Source organism: Lipotes vexillifer, unplaced genomic scaffold (genome assembly GCF_000442215.2).
Source record: "Lipotes vexillifer unplaced genomic scaffold, Lipotes_vexillifer_v1.1 scaffold1599, whole genome shotgun sequence".
NCBI lineage: Eukaryota > Metazoa > Chordata > Mammalia > Artiodactyla > Lipotidae > Lipotes > Lipotes vexillifer.
In genome coordinates this window covers 101,115-113,907 of record NW_006775655.1, presented here as the reverse complement: position 1 = coordinate 113,907, position 12,793 = coordinate 101,115, and the positions used below count along the sequence as shown (strand labels likewise).

The 12,793-nt window shown below is 44.5% G+C and overlaps 1 pseudogene; it reads right to left on the bottom strand.

The window, feature by feature from the left end:
• Positions 1 to 2,319: 2,319 nt before the first annotated feature.
• On the bottom strand, positions 2,320 to 8,887 carry LOC103072359 (ruvB-like 1; annotated as a pseudogene).
• Between the last annotated feature and the right edge of the window lie 3,906 nt (positions 8,888 to 12,793).

Here is a 12,793-nt window from a genome sequence, read left to right as displayed (position 1 = left end):
TATTAACTAAACTTTTTTTTTTTTTTTTTTTTTTTTTTTAACTAAGCTATTTCTTGAGGAGAAACGTATAAGTGTATAGGAAATGCAAGAAAATTTATTAAAGTTAAGCACACTACTCCTCACTCCTCTCAGACGACGCCCAAGATAAAAACCAAGAGAAATGAGTCATCCTCTAGAGAAGGATGTGCCTTATCTACACTGAAACTGTGTGCAAATAAATGATAAATAAACATGCCACACTCCCTAAATTTTTCCCATTCTAAATATACATTATAATAGTGGATTTTAGTTTCTCAAGCTGCCTAAGTCATGGCTGTGATCCCCCAGTCTGGAGGAAATGCTGTGCTTGCAAGAGCTATGACTTCATTTCCTTCCAGAGCAAGTTCCCCCCTTTCAGGTTCTTGCACATGTGAAATTCCCTCGTCTTTCACTCCATGGGGCAGCTGGTTCCCAGCCTTGGAGTAAATTCAAACATTGTGGTTCAGAACATGCCAGCAGCTGCCAGAAGGATCCTAATCTTTCAGTTCCTGGGCCATTGGGGAAAGGGTTTTTGGCCAAGGTAATCAGAGACTGACTCCACTTAATACAAACCAGACAGCCAGGGTGGAGGGCTTCCCCTCGGGAGCCTGGCTCAGCTTCTCATCCATACAGACTCCTTTCGCAAGGTCTCAGCTGCGTGAACCTCATCCCTCACTGATCATGTCCCTCCCCAGCAGGAGTGGAACGAAGCTCTGTGAACTCGGTGGCCACACACAAACTTGTACTCCACCTCTTAGGCTGCCGGGGCCCACCAGGCCTGGATTGACTCAACAAGGATGCCCTCACCACACTGGAACCCAGCTCCAATGATCTTTGTATCTCTAATTACAATTCCTCAAGCCTGCTACCCAACTCCCAAACTTCCTGCTATACTTCACGTTGTTATATGTATTTTCTTACCTCCTACCAAGTGTCATACCACCCACATCAAAGTCCAATTACTATTGTTAACATTATTATTGACGGTCACCATTTCAAAAAAGCTTATTATGTTCTAGGATTTTATATGCAGTATTTAACTTAGTCATGACAACAACCATCAATGTTAGACAATTACTTTCTTAATTTTCCAAACAAATTAAAAACTATATCAGCAACAACTGAGGTCTGCATATTTCCAAGTCCTTGCTTATAATGTTGCCACCATAGGTCTGCCTGTGATACAGAAGGACCTGTCTTTCCATGGTCCATGCTCTGACCTTCGGAATGTGAGACACCTAAGCTTGAACCCTGTTAGATGACTCTTGATCAGTGGCCCTTGTACAGCACATAGGCGTCTGAGCCCATTTCCTCATCTGTGAAAACTGAAGATGAAAATAATGCCTGCCTCACTAAACTGTTGAATGAATTAAATGAGATAATAATGTATGTAAACTACTCAGCCTGATATCTGACAAAAAATGGACCCCAGTGAATGTCTCTCAAGTGAATTAAGAAATAATCCTATAGCAATTAACATGAATAGGGGAGAAAAGAGACAGAAAATGCCAATGACTCACAGGACTCAAAGTCATATTTGGCTTTGTGACACTGGCCAGACACATTTGGATAAGGAAGTCCCGTGGCTCTCTTCCAATTCTATTGCCTGTTGCTGTCTTTAGAAGTTCAGTGCTAATCAGGCCACACCATGCCCTTGGGAGCAATTCACTTTGGTTCTATAGGCACCAATGACATCTCTAAGGCAGCTGTTCAAAAACACTTTTTTTAAAAAAATTTATTTTATTTATTTATTTTTGGCTGCATTGGGTCTTCATTGCTGCACGCGGGCTTTCTCTAGTTGTGGCAAGCAGGGGCTACTCTTCATTGTGGTACGCGAGCTTCTCATTGCAGTGGCTTGTCTTGCTGTGGAGCACGGGCTCTAGGTGCACGGGCTTCAGTAGTTGTGGCATGTGGGCTCAGTAGTTGTGGCTCATGGGCTCTAGAGCGCAGGCTCAGTAGTTGTGGCGCACAGGCTTAGTTGCTCTGCAGCATGTGGGATCTTCCCGGACCAGGGCTTGAACCCATGTCCCCTGCACTGGCAGGCGGATTCTTTTTTTTTTTTTTAATCATCAAAATAATCTATCAGGGTTTATTAGAAAACACACCAGATAAGGCAGGGTTCTTCAATGCAACCACGGGAGGAGTCACAATAATTTAAAAAGAAACCCTTCTAAGCCAAACTGACAACACTGCCACCCGCCCAAGAGAGGACAGAGCCCAACCTGGGGGCAAGCATCCTACCCACAGGCTGGACCGGGACCAGGCCCCCCCAGAGTCTCCTTGCAGAAGACCTCAGCCGTCTCACTTCTTGTACTTGTACTTGTCCTGCTGGTCAGCCAGGATTTTGGCTGAGGACTTGGCACCGTATAAGAGCTCACTGATCTTCTCGACGTGCTCCTTCTCAGTGCCGTCCTTCCCGTTGATCTTGGCCAGCAGGTTGGCCAGGGTCAGCAGCTGCACTGTGTACCTCAGAGTGGTCTTGGTACCAATCTCCCCCAGGTGGTTCAGCGCCTTCTCACTGATTTGATTCCCTCTGTCTGAGCTCAGATTTTAATGATCTGTTTCAACTCCTGCAGGGTGTACAACATTGGCTGGATGATCATCACTCGGTCCAGAAGGTCAAGAGGGACGCCGTGAGGAGAGGTGATGTCCTCCGTGCCCCTGATGACACAGTTGCCTCGGTTGGATGCAAAGATGACAATGGGGGCGATGGAAGACTCCAGCTCCTGGTGCAGGTAGGTGAAGCACTCGATGTCCAGCATGTGGACCTCATCAATGAACCCCCAGAACCAGCTCTGCCACGCCCTGGTGGATGTACTTGTTCACCACCTTGTTAATCTCCCCTTGGAGTTTGTCTGTGATCTCCACCTTCTTTGGCTTCATGAGCTGGCCCATCAGGGACAGGATGTCGTGTCCCCCTGACGCCATGCGTTGGCCACGTCCAAGTCATGCAAGGTCACATCTTGGGTGATTTCCTTCTTGTACAAGGGGCAAGGGGATGTACTCTTCAGCTTCAAGGTTGAATTCTGTGGCGTAGGTATCACACCTGCCCTGCCTCTTCACGGCCCCACTGTTGGCTTCGATGTAAATCACCTCTCCAGCTTTTACTCGCTCTTTCTGCAAACTTTCAAAAAAGCTGGGGTCCAGGGCTTCCCTGGTGGCGCAGTGGTTGGGAGTCCGCCTGCCGATGCAGGGGATACGGGTTCGTGCCCCGGTCTGGGAGGATCCCACGTGCCGTGGAGCGGCTGGGCCCGTGGGCCATGGCCGTTGAGCCTGCTCGTCCGGAGCCTGTGCTCCGCAATGGGAGAGGCCGCGGCGGTGAGAGGCCCACGTACCGCAAAAAAAAAAAAAAAAAAATTACTAACAACCAGTAGAAGCTTTTATTTTTGTCCCCACTAACACCCACCTGCCTCACCTCTTCAATTCCTTCTCTCCCCTACCCCCATATTTTGGATAGTCCCAGAAGAGGTGCCACTCATGAGTTCACAAACCACTACATGGTACCTGTCATCTTCCTCTTGAAGAATCGTGAAGCTTCAAGGAATGGCAATATTGACACTTTAGATGATGTCCTCCCTTTTTCAGGAAGGCAGGATCCATTCCAGGATGCTCCTAGTCACCACCAGTCCTTAAAGTGGCAGAGCTGTGCTGAATTTTATGGAGAAGTGGGGGGAAAGTCTTTTCCTCATCTCTGTGTGGATCTGTGCAGCTGCCCCTCAAAGCTTTGCCCAGAACTCAACAAAAGACATTCAGGAAAACAGCCTCTGCTTCAGAGGCTACTAATTGGCCAAGAACACACATGCGCACACACGTGCACACGCACAGGCTCACATAAGCAACAGAAGAGCTGAAATCTCTGTTTAGAAATTTTTTTTTCCAAAATAAGTAGGGTCTGCTGAGAGGCAACTTTGCCTAAAACCGAGATAACTTTCGTCCAATAACTTACAATTGTTTTCTCCAAGCTGTGGTGTCTCAAGCATCCCACTTCACAACTATGGGCCCTGCTTTTTACTTACATATTTAAATTTCTATTCCAAGAGTTTTCCCAGATTAAAAGAATAGTACCTCTACCTCTTGCAAGACAGAAATCTCTTGCAACTTTTGAATCATAGTTTTAAAAGCTATGTACCCTTCCCATGAAGGTCCCCAAATGATTGGGGCAAAGCTTCAGTCAGAATTCAGGTTCAAATGTCTTTGGGTTTCTTCTTGCTTCAGCACATGACCTGGAAATCACTTCTTCCCAAGGAAATGGCAGTGGGAAAGGAGATGGTAGCAGAAGGCATAGTTTCCTCTTCTGTATTCTTCTCTAGAGATATAGATCCCTTCCCTGCTCAAGGATCCTGGTCATATGTGGAATGTTAGACTTGAAGGGACTTTAACAGCCTGCAGTAGATGCAGCAAATTGCCTGACTCAGCTTCCATCCTCACCTCCTAGTATGCTTCCTGCAGGTGCTGGAAAGTTCAGCATTTCATTTCCCAAGCTTTCCTTGCAACTGGGGTCTTGCATGCAATTTAGGTTCTGCCACTTACATGCATAAGCAGGATTCAAATCATGGAAGTGAGGCAGGGCCTGTCTTCTTGCTCCACTGGCTGTTGCTGCTGCAAGGCAAGGTCAAGGACATAGGCATGTCCTGCAGCAGTGTCAGTTTCTAGTTTCCTGGTGCCTAGAGGCAGTTATGGTGGAGGTGGCAGAGGCCATGGATGCTTGGTTAGCAGGCACGGCAGTGTGGACTTGAGCTCAACGGTTCCAGGGCTGACTTTCTGGAGCCCAGCCTAGAATCCACTCCTCTGGCTCTTCCAATAACTTTGCCCTACCGCATTTCCTGTATTAAGTTCCTTTCTGCCTAAAACACCAGATTTCTGTTTCTTGCTTTGAACCCTGCCTCATACAAAGTCATAAACAGATGAAGAACCTGTGTCTTGCTTTCCACTGATCTAAGCACAGAAGTGAGGGCCCCAGTGTAACAGAGAGTGAGGAAATAATAAACAGGAAACTAAGCCAGGGTGCGTCAGGGCCTGGGGAGACCTCAGGGCTGCTTTACAAAGATGTATTAGAATATGTTCTTAAAGCTCATTAGTTTAACTGAAAAATTACAAAAAGTTTCTAGTTCCTAGGCTTGGAGTTGAAAACAAGGATGAGCTTGAACTGCAAATTAAGCAGAAATACCTGTTAATCTAAAAGTCCTTTTCCAGATAAATGTGAAGAGAAGGTGGGCACTGTTCATTAATTCTCCCTCGTGTTCTATAAATAAACTGACGAAGTGGTAAAAGTTGTGCACACAAAGCTTGTATTCACACAAAATCACACCTCACATTTCCTGGTTGTAGCTCATATACCCATTGCTGAGAAGTTTAATTTCCCTGTTGTGTTACATCACGTTGTTTGAATAACCTATGCATTCACAGCCCAGCGATGCATTGAGTTTCTAGGGCACACCGTAGATGCTCACATCTGTTGTTCAGGGTAAATAATGTTTTACGGGATCTGGAAATTGCCTACAGTTATGGGTCCAATTTTGCTACAACTATCTGGCAAAAGAAACAAACTGGAAGGGTGGAGGGAGGACATTAGGCTTTTTGAAAAAGCTGAAAATGAAAAGGTAACGTGCTCTGTTGGATAATAGAGGTCAGAATCAAAGCAGGACCAAGAGGCCACTGGGAGAACAGCAGAGTGACCTTGGATTTGGGATAAACTGGAAAATAGCCTCTGGTGTTCTGGGCATTCCTGCCCACCTGTTCTGGGCAGCACACACAGCGTTCCACTTAGGTCATTTGCACAGGACTTGATCCTCATGATGCCTCACTCTGGGCTGAAATTCCACGTTTGGGCTGAGTGCTTTCCCAGCTGTCCCAGCTGCCGTCCCCCTAGGGTGGAGTGTGTCAGAGGTCCCCCAAGACCACCCTCAGGCTGGATGATTCATTAGAGGAACTCACAGGACTCAGGAAAGCTTTTATACCCATGGTTAGAGTTTATGACAGCAAAAGGATACAGATTAAAATCAGCAAAGGGAAAAAGCACATGGGGCAAAGTCCAGGAGAAACGAGATGCAAGCTTCCAGCTGTCCCCTCCCAGCAGAGTGATGGGAACACGCTGAATTCTCCTGGTAGCAGTGTGTGAGAACACATACAACGTATTGCCAACCGAGGAAGCTCACCCAAGCCTTGGTGTCCAGGGTTTTTACTGAGGGGTCTGTCACGTAGTCATGCTGTGTGGCTGACCTCAGCTACCCAGACTCCAGCCCCCAGAGCAAAACAGGTATTCACCACGAATTACACTGTTTGCATAAACTATCTGATCAAACTGGTAACACCTGGCCCAAGGCCTCAGCCCTACAAAAACACTTTTATTAGGCAGACTGTTCCAGGCCCTCAGAGCTCATCACCCAGGGGCTGGCCAAGGGCCATTCCTGAAGTCAGTTTTTTTTCTTGGAAATGTGCAGGGTTTGAGAAACCCAGACTTTCTGAGCTACCCCTTTCCTGCATGGGGAGGGCACACCCTTCTTGGTCAGTGGCTGCAGGACTGAAGCCTTGCTCCATGGAGTCTCAGTGCCCCCAGTAGCTGTGCTTGGTAACCACAGGCGTCCAATCAGACCACCTGCACTGGGCATAAGGATGGATGAGCATGCAAACGGCCCGTGCAGAGCTGGGGAGTGTGGGAAGCCTGCTGAAAGATGGACCTGAGGCCATGAGTCATCCTCAGGGAGGCTTGGCCCTTTGTTTCCACCCAGGACCCGCCCACTTTACCCTTAAACATTTCTCGGATCTCCCCTGTCTTCTGCATCTCTGTCCTCCCTCACCTGGACCATTGCAGCAGCTTTCTCCCTCATCTCCTGGCCTCCTGTCTCTTCCCCACTAGCCCGAGTGAGCTTTATTGAAAGTAAGTTGGCCCTTCAGTAGCTCCACATGGCCTGCAGGGTGAAATTCAGGCTCAGGGACTCTGAATGGAACATCCTCTTGCCCCTCGTCCAGCCTCCAGCCTCCTCTGCCTTTCATCCTTGCCTTTGGTTCTCCGCACAGAGCTCGTTGTTGTCTCTCATCTGGTCTGTGCATTTGCACCAGCACTGCTTTCTGGTTCACGGATCTCTTCTCACTTCCCCACCTCAGTGTAACCACCCTCTACTCCTTCTGGACTGAGCCCGGGTATCACCTCGAAAAGTCTTCCCCAGTTTCCTCTTCACCCCGCACGCCAGGTTAGCTGCCTGCTCTCCTCTGTGTGTTATAATTAGCTGTTCACCTGTCTGCCTCCACGCTGAAACTGTTCCTCAGATGGGACTCGAACCCACAGTCTTCCAACTGAAACAGCACAACTCATCTCAGGACTTAATGAAGCTCCGGTTCTTTATATCTCAGTGCAGAAGGAATTAAGCAAGAGGCAAAATGGTAGGTAAGAAGCAGATTTATTAATAACCTTTGTAAGAGGTTGCAGGAAAATGGGGTGCCAGAGGACAGTCATGTCCCGGGTCTCGGATGAGTCCCTGGGACGGGCTGCCAAGTGAGGGTCCTTGGCTTCATGCAGGAGAGAATGCAAGGGTGAGCCATAGGAAAGTGAAAGTAGAGATACACATTCCACGGACAGAATGCAACCCGCCTCAGAAGGCAAGTGCTGCCCTGAAATATGGGGGTGGTTAGCTTTTATAGGCTGGGTAATTCCATAGGCTAATGAGTGGGAGGATTATTGCAACTATTTTGGGGAAAGGGAGGGGATTTCCAGGAACTGGGCCACCGCCCACCTTTTGGCCTTTTATGGTCCCCTCGAAACTCTCATGGCACCTGTGAATGTGTCACGTAGCATGTGCTAATTTATTGCAATGAGTGTTATAATGACGCTCAAGGTCTACTGGAAGTTGAATCTTCCGCTACCTCGGGCCTAATCAGTTCTAACTAGTTTATGTCATATCCTCAGTGGCCATGTCATTCTTTCAAAGGTTGTCCTTTGCACTCTTCCCTCCTGTCTCCACGTCTAGACTGTTCTCATTAAGGGCAGAGATGATCTCTTATTAGTTTTTTATCTTAAATACCTAGCGCAGTGCCAACCATATTATATTGTAGGTGCTCAGTAATTGCTTAGTGATTGAATAAGTTAATGAATTGATGAATTCATTTGTTAATGAGTAAATTAATCCAGGTATGAATAGATGTGAGAATGAGCCCAACTTGAGCCAGACTTGTCTTGCTTTCTTTTTGAGAAGTCTATCTTCCCCTTGGCAGTTTCATGCACCAGTCAGAAGCACAGACTCTGTGTGTCTCAGTTCCTCCCCTTAGTAGCTATGTGAGCTCAGACCAGTTACCTGATGTCTCTGAATCTCAAAACAACAAAAAAAAAAAAAAAAAAAAAAAAAAAAAAGCTGGGGTCCAGTTTCAGCTGCTTGGTCCCCTTGGCTTTCTTGAGCCCTATGATCACATGGCTGATGGTCTTGCCCTAGCCCTCCATGGGGTTCTCCATCTCACATGGGGTGAGCTCTGTGACCTCACCTTCATATACCTCCTTGGTCTCCTTTAGCCGCAGCCCAATAGCCCTGCGGAAGTTCTCCATCAGCACTTCTGTCTCCTTGATCTCTGTGGAGTAAACTTCGCTCCCTACCATCCGGCAGAAAGGGACCTTACTACCCAGTTCCTGAGCAATAGCCAGAGCTAGACCTGTCTTGCCAGTTCCAGGAGGCCCTGCCAACAAGACAGCACTTCCAGCCATTTTCTTGCTTTTGATTAATTCCACTATCACACTACGTGCCTTGCGTGCGTTCTCCTGACCCGCGAGCCCCGAGACCACCACCTTGGCCAGGCCTCTCTCGACCAGCTCCAGCCCCTTCACGTGGCTGTGAGAGGTGAGGCGCTGTGTCTTGGTGGTGCTGTTCACCTTCTCGATCTTCATCCTGCGCACCTGGAGCCCGAGCGCCCGCTGAGCCCTGGCAGCCCGCAGGTGGATTCTTAACCACTGCGCCACCAGGAAAGCCCCCAAAACACTTTTTTTTTGAAACTGAAGTATATAATGATTTATAATGTGTTTCTGGTATACAGCAAAGTGATTCATTTTATATATATATAAACCAAATATATATATATACATATATATATATATTCTTTTTCATATTCTTTTCTGTTATAGTTATCACAGGATATTGAATACAGTTCCCTGTGCTATATAGTAGGACATTGTTGTTTATCCATTCTATGTTAAAATAATTTTCATCTGCTAATCCCAAACTCTAATCCCTCCCTCCCCCCACTCCCCTTGGCAACAACAAGTCTGTTCTCTATGTCTGTGAGACTGTTTCATAGATAAGTTCATTTGTGTCATATTTTAGATTCCATATATAAGTGATATCATATGGTATTTGTCTTTCTGTTTCTGATTTACCTCACTTAGTATGATAATCTTTAGGTACATCCATGTTGCTACAAATGGCATTATTTCATTTTTTCTTATGGATGAGTAGTATTCTATTGTATACATGTACCACATCTTCTTTATTCATTCATCTGTCGATGGACATTTAGGTTGTTCTCAAATCTTGGCTATTGTGAATAGTGCTACTATGAACATAGGGGGTTTATGTATCTTTTTAAATTATAGTTTTGTCCAGATATATGCCCAGCAGTGGGATTGCTGGATCATATGGCAACTCTATTCTTAGTTTTCTGAGGAACCTCCATACTGTTCTCCATAGTGGCTGCACCAACTTATATTCCCACCAACAGTATAGGAGTGTTCCTTTTTCTCCACAGCCTTTCCAGCATTTGCTGTTTGTAGACTTTTTAATGCTGGACATTCTGAGCAGTGTGAGGTGACACCTCACTAGTTGTTTTTTTGTTTTTTTCTCACTGTAGTTTTGATTTGCATTTCTCTAATGATTAGTGATGTTGAGCATCTCTTCTTGTGACTTTTGGCCTTCTCTATGTCTTCTTTGGAGAAACATCTATTTAGGTCTTCTGCCCATGTTTTGATTGGGTTGTTTGTTTTTTGTTGTTGAGTTGTAAGAGCTGTTTGTATATGTTGGAAATTAAGCCTTTGTCGGTCACATCATTTGCAAATATTTTCTCCCAGTCCTTAGGTTGTCTTTTTGTTTTGTTTATGGTTTCCTTTGCTGTGCAAAAACTTGTTTTGATCAGGTCCCATTTGTTTATTTTTGCTTTTTTTTCTATTGCCTTGGGAGACCGACCTAAGAAAACATTGGTATGATTTATGGCAGAGATTATGATTTATGTTTTGCCTATGTTCTCTTCTAGGAGTTTTATGGTGTCCAGTCTTATATTTAAGTCTTTAAGGCATTTTGAGTTTATTTTTTTGTATGGCATGAGGGTGTGTTCTAACTTCATTGATTTACATGCAGCTGTCCAGCTTTCACAATACCACTCTTTGAAGAGACTCTCCTTTCTCTATTGTATATTCTTGCCTCCTGACTATAGGTGTGTGGGTTTATTTCTGGCTTTCTATTCTGTTCCATTGATCTATACATCTGTTTTTGTGCCAATACCATACTGGGTTTTTTGTTTGTTTGTTTGTTTGTTTTTATTTAATATCTTTATTGGAGTATAATTGCTTTACAATGGTGTGTTGGTTTCTGCTTTATAACAAAGTGAATCAGCTATACATATACATATACATATATCCCCATATCTCCTCCCTCTTGAGTCTCCCTTCCATCCTCCCTATCCTACCCTGCTAGGTGGTCACAAAGCACCCAGCTGATCTCCCTGTGCTATGCAGGTGCTTCCCACTAGCTATCTATTTTACATTTGGTAGTGTATATATGTCCATGCCACTCTCTCACTTCATCCCAGCTTACCCTTCCCCCTCCCCGTGTCCTCAAGTCCATTCTCTACGTCTGTGTCTTTATTCCTTACCATACTGTTTTGATTACTGTAGCTTTGTAGTATTGTCTGAAGTCTGGGAGGGTTATACCTCCAGCTTTGTTCTTTTTCCTCAGGGTTGCTTTGGCAATTCTGGGTCATTTATGCTTCCATATAAATTTTATGATTATTTTTTCTAGTTCTGTGAAAAATGTCATGGGTAGCTTGATAGGGATCAAATCTGTAGATTACTTTGGGTAATATGGCCATTTTAACAATATTAATTCTTCCAACCCAAGAGCATGTGATATCTTTCCATTTATCTGAATCGTCTTCAGGGAGTTCCCTGGTGGTCCAGTGGAATCATCTTCAATTTCCTTTATCAATGTTTTATAGTTCTCAGCATATATCTTTCACCTCCTTGGTCAGATTTATTCCTCAGTACTTTTTATATGATTTTAAAAGAGATTTTTTTTTTTTTACTTTCCTTTTCTGATATTTCAGAAATGCAACAGATTTCTGTATGTTAATCTTGTATCCTGCTACCTTGCTCAATTTGTTTATCAGTTCTAGTAGTTTTTGTGTGGAGTCTTTAGAGTTTTCCAGATATAGTATCATGTCATCTGCATATAATGACAATTTTACCTCTTCCAAATTAGATACCTTTTATTTCTTTTTATTGTATGATTGCTGTGGCTAGGACTTCCAATACTATGTTGAATGGAAGTGGTAAGAGTGGGCATCCTTGTCTTGTTCCAGATTTTAGTGGGAAGGTTTTCAGCTTTTTGCCATTGACAAAAACACTGTTTTTGAGAAGCTGGGAGAAGCACAGGCTGGGCCCGTGAGCCATGGCCCCTGAGCCTGCGCGTCCGGAGCCTGTGCTCCGCAACGGGAGAGGCCACAACAGTGAGAGGCCCTAGTACCGCAAAAAAAAAAAAAATCCAGAAACACTGTTACTATTCTCAGTTTACATTGGAAGAAACTAAAGATACTTAGGGTAAAGAGATTTTTCAAAGACACAGTGCATTAGACTGAGTGGGTGGACTCAGACCCAAAAAGCTCAGAATTAGGAAGTTCTCATGATGCAGTGCCAGCAACCTATGAAATGCTAAGTAATTCACAAAAGCTTAGTCACAGCAAATTTTAGGCTACAGTTATGTAGCTGTAAATATATAAAAGAAAATTGAAATTTTCATCAATTATCTTTAGTTTTTCCACTCCCCAAAAACCAAATTATATATCTAGATAATCTAAAAATAGGGTTACTAATTCAATATAAGAATAATATTCATCTGTATATTGCATTTATATACATCTTCTCAAATTAAGAGAACACAGCTTCATCATTCTCTCTTTCTCTGTCTTCCTCCCCTGCCTCTCCTCTTTTCCAACATCTAACACATAGTCCCCTACATTCTCAGGGCTACCTAATGTCTTGACCTTTCATATACTCTGTACACTACAGTAGGAAAGTGTTGGGGTGAGTAAAGTTTTTATAAGTTTGTATATGGTTTTAGAAACAATTTGATAATGATAACATCTTGGAAACTCAGCTAATTAAAAGCCACTCAAACTCTGATGCCAGGTCCCCATATCACGATAAAGTATTTCCTCCTGAGGTAAGGCTGCCTGGCTCAATCTGCTAAGGCTTCTCAGCTCCTGAGTCTTTCGAATTACTGCCCTTTAGAGCCACTATTTTAGAGCAATGCCTAGTGTCACCATGATTGTTGCATTTTTTGGAGGACTAGATGCCCTGCATGCAAACACTTGAGCTGACCGCACATCTGAGTGAGCCAGCTTATAACCAACTCCACGCTTGGGAATAATCAGCGGACCTCCCAAACCAAGTCCCATGGACCTCCATTCTTCAGGGTGTCATTATGTGCACCTTTCTGCTCCCTCACTCCAAACAACAGCAGGTGCAATAGAAACAACAATGCTTTATATTCAGATTTATTTAGTTAATGCTGAATTATGTTATTTTCAT